Here is a 4,928-nt window from a genome sequence, read left to right as displayed (position 1 = left end):
TTCTAGCACTATGTCAAATAGTAATGGCAATGAGGACAACCTTGTCTGTTTTCAGTTCTGAGTGGAAAAGCTTTCAGTTTTACTCCATTCAATAAAATATTAACTGCGGGTTTGTCATAGATAGCTTTGATCGGTTTAGGAAATGTGCCATCTATGCCTAAACTCTTTAGAGTTCTAATTAGAAAAGGATGATAGATTTTATCAAATGCTGTTTCTGTGTCTATTGAGGGGATCATATGGTCTTTGTTCTTGCTTCTGTTAATACAGTGAATAACGTTTATGGATTTGTGTATGTTAAACCAGGCTTGAGTCCCTGGGATGAAACCTACATGATCATGATGTACGACTTTTTGATGATAAGCTGTAATTTATTGGGTAGGATTTTTTTGAGGATTTTTTCGTGTATATTCATTAGTGAAATTGGTCTGAAGTTCTCCTTTTTAATTGGGCCTTTTCCTGGTTTTAGTATCAGGGCAATGTTTGCTTCTTAAAACATGTTTTGAAAGATTCCTTCCTCCTCAATTATTTGGAATAATTTGGGAATTAGCTCTTCTTTGAAGGTTTGATAGAATTCTGGTGTGAAGCCATCTGGACAAGGGTTTTTTTTGTTTGTTTGTTTTTTGTTTTTGGGAGATTTTTTTATTGTTTCTTTGATCTCAGGGCTTGAAATTGGTCTGTTCATGAGATCTATTTCTTCCTGGTTAAGTCTAGGGAGAGGATGTGATTCTAAATATTGATCCATTTCCTTCACATTGTCAAATTTCTGTGCATAGAATTTCTGGTAGGATTCAGAAATAATCTCTTGTATCTCTGTGCATCAGTTGTTATTTCCCCTTTATGATTTCTGATTGAAGTTACTAGACATTTTACTTTTCAGTTAGTTTCACCAAAGGTTTGTGTATTTTATTAATTTTTTCAAAAAACCAACTCCTTGTTTTATTAATTTTCTGAATGATTCTTTTGTTTTCAATTTCATTAATCTCTGATTTACGTTTGGATATTTCTTCTCTTCTGCTGGTTTAGGCTTAGATTGTTCTTCTTTTTCCAATTCCATCAGATGGCTTGTGAGTTTGTTAATGCACTTTATTTCTGTTTTTCAAATGTAGGCATCTGAAGCAATAAATTTTCCTCTCAGGACTGCTTTTGCTGTATCCCATAAGTTTTGGTAGCTTGTGTCTTCATTTGTTTATAAGTCATGGGTTCTGCTGATTACTGTTTAAGACAAAGGTTAACATGGTCTTTACATTGAACTTAAATGTATAACACTGTAATTATGGAAATAAAAGAACTGAACAGTCTTAGAGAGGCAACTTTCACTGCTCTCCAAAATCCCAGCCTTCTGACAAATAATGTTTGGTAAACCTATCCTCATCTCTGCATATTGGCTGACAGAGATAGGCCCCCAACTCTCTTTGTTTGGCAACATTTCTGGTGACCACAAAGGGACCCCTAAATTTGCCGCGGACCGCCGGTCGATGGGCCTCAGTCCGAGGGTGCTCAGGGAGAACGGTACAGGTTGGTTGAGAGGTCGACGCAGGATAAATGACAGACTGCCACACAGCAAAATGATGAAGGAAGCAGCTGTACTTTACTGAATTTTGAGTTGGTATTTATACATTTTTCACAAAGCATTATAAGTTACAAAAGGTATTTTTACAACTTGCTGACCTTTACAGGTTATTTTTCAAACTTGTAGACGTGAGTATTCAACCATCCTACTTACACAATGTCCTGCCCGCAAGGGGGAACAAAGGTTGGTGGTTATCAGTTCCATTTGTTTACTTCCCCTTATCTTTTTGGAATGTTACTAAAGTTAAAATTTTATACTTTTTATTGTATTAACCTATATATATATTTTTGTTGATTAGTTTCTGTGATTGTTTATTATTATACTTATAATTATTGGTGTTAGGTTTCTTATGATTGCTTAGTACAGTGTTAAAGTATAAATGTGTGTAAAAAAGTTTTTACTGTGGGTGATTTTAGTGAGTGGTGAAAGTATATATCTGGATGGAACATCTTGTTTGCTGTTCCTGCATTGTCTCAAGTCACTGACATTTATGGTAGGAACGTGCCTGCACAGTTCCCTCCTGGAGTCACTGAGTTTCCGGAGCCATTCTCATTGTGTTTTATTGTGGATTAGTAAATCACTGTGTTTATTCTTAGCCTTTTAAGACAAACAAGCATTCAACTGAACATACAAGTTTCTGAGCAAAGGTTTCTTTAGAGTTTGTGCCCTAACCCATAGAGAATTGTGTTCAAAGAACAGCATGCTAGGCAATATTTCCATTGCTGTGCATGCAGGGGGTGCTGGGGGCTTCGCTCCGAAGAGCACAGACCACCTTACCATGCGTTCTATAACGCGGACAGCGCCACCTCGCTGCGGCTTGTTGCCGAGGGTGCGGCATAAATTGCCAGTAAGTGCTGTGTAAGTGCTTTCAGGAAAGCCAAGTGTTCACCTGGACAGGCAAGCCTGGGAGTGCAGTGCTGCAACACTCCTAGCAGCACAGCCAGAAGATTGCTTCCGGGAGTCTTGGGGCTTTGCTCTCATGCACTCAGCATCACTAATCACTGAGGCACACCTGCTTTATTCTGGTTGCATTATGAGAACTTTAGTTCTTGTCAGTTCTGATTTTGTTCTTGAGAGAAATCTATGGTTTCTATATCTGGTGTGTATTATGGAAGCTCAGGCCTCAATCTCAAATGAGAACCCATTGGGACATATTCTGTCTGACTGGTCTCAATATGGGTATCCCCCCATAATTAAAAATCAATGAAATTTTGTTGTAATGAAGCCTGGCTGATATATCATCTTCATGTGGAGAAAAGTGGCCTTTGAATGGATCCATATTATAATAATGTTACTTTGTTTAAAATAACAAGTCTGTTTAAAATACTTAGGTTTATTTTTTCTTGGTAAAATTTATGAATTTAAAAGAAGTAATTAAGGGCAGTGCCTGTGGCTCAAGGAGTAGGGCACCAGTCCCATATGCTAGAGGTGGCTGGTTCAAACCCAGCCCCGGCCAAAAACCACACACACACACCCAAAAATAAATAAATAAATATAAATAAAAGAAGTAATTAAAACTATATTTAGACATAGATTAAAATTGATAGAAATCTAATTTACAGGGTGTAAAAATGGTTAACTAAAAAATAACTAAAACCTGGGTAAACTGCTAAGATAAGTAAATTAGATAATTAAAAAATTATTAGTGTGAACAAAAATATGTTTAAATGCTTGCAAATATAAATTCTGTTTCTGTTTATGTCTGTGCGTCTGTGTATGTCATGTGTCTGTGATAGTTCAGAGACAAAGAATATCAAAGTCACCTGAATAAAAATAAATTTTCATTCTTTTCTGTTTTCAGTAACTTAAAATCTTACAGTCATGCTGTTTCATAAAATGTTTGAGTCATTTGTAAAATGTAATATTGTGGCTGTTTATATTATTTTGGAAACTAAGTCTTTGTCGTAGAATAAGATTTTTGCCTTTTAAATCTTTTTTATAGGCATGAGATTATTACTTCTAGTAAACAATGCTGATGAACATAAACATTAACGGCAAAGGTATACTTTATTCTATCAATAGAAAGGTAGTCTGAACAATAAAAATATTCAAAAGAGTCTAATTAATTGGCTTAAAAAACAAACAGTAAGCACTTACATCAAGTATTGTATCTGGAAAACAGAAAAGAATGCAAATTTATTTTTATTCAGGTGACTTTGATATTCTTTGATAAATACAATTAGTTTAAACTCTGTTATTAAAGTTCAGATGGTTAGGTGGGGCATGATGGCTCACACCTGTAATCCTAGCACTCTGTGAGGCTGATGCAAGGTAGATCACCTTAGCCCAGGAGTTTGAGACCAGTCTGAACAAAGCAAGACCCAGTCTCTACCCAAAACAGAAAAACTAGCTGGGTGTTTTGGTGGACACCTGTAGTCCCAGATACTTGGGGGGCTGAGGCCTCTGAATTCTAAGATCATATAGGTAGGTGACTATGGTGAGCCTAGGGACATGTTCTCCTGGCCTAGGACAGAAGGTACAGGGCACAGTCTAGCCCACATGGCCCCTTCCTTGCTCCAACTTTGCCCCCTGGCTATTTTGAGAGAAAGTGAATGCTCCAGTCTTCCTGCTTTCTGTGTTGAACTCTAGACCTGGTAAATGAATTAAGGACACAGATAGGTCCTGTCCTTTGCAGCTATCATTGATGTCATATGGCCATGTGAGATTTAGGAGGACAGGAAAATATGTCAGAAATGCCTATGTTGTGGTTTTCTTTCTTTCTTATTTTTTTTTTATTAAATCATAGCTGTGTACATTGATATAATCATGGGGCATCGTTCACTAGCTTCAAAGACCGTTTACCAAGTTATGTTGTGGTTTTCAAAAAAACTTTTCAGTAACTTAAAATCTTAAAGTTTTGCTGTTTCATAAAATGTTTGAGTCATTTGTAAAATGTAATATTCTGACTGTTTATAGGATTTTGGGAACTAAGTCTTTGTCATAGAATAAGATTTTTGCCTTTAAAATTTTTTTTATATAGGCTTGAGATTATTTATTTCCTCCAGTAAACAATGCTGATGAATGTAAACATTAACAGCAAAGGTACACTTTTTTTCACCAATAGAAAGGTAGTCTGAACTAGGACATGATAGATTCATAGGCTTTACTTTGGGGTGCATGGCATCTCCAATTTTCATAAGATAGGCAAAATCTCCAAACTTGTACACCAAATTATGTGTGTGTGCATATATATCAAAATTTCTAAAATTACAGACACATGTACTTTTATGGGATGAGCACACATAACATTAATCAGATTGTCATATCTTGCAGTTGCTACCTTTTTAAATTTTCTAATTATTAGTTTAGCCAAATGAATAATTAGCTTTATAGTAAACTATAATCTTGTTTTGTGGAA

The sequence above is a fragment of the Nycticebus coucang genome, chromosome 20, assembly GCF_027406575.1.
Source record: "Nycticebus coucang isolate mNycCou1 chromosome 20, mNycCou1.pri, whole genome shotgun sequence".
Taxonomy (NCBI): domain Eukaryota; kingdom Metazoa; phylum Chordata; class Mammalia; order Primates; family Lorisidae; genus Nycticebus; species Nycticebus coucang.
Note: the sequence above shows the minus strand (reverse complement) of the source record.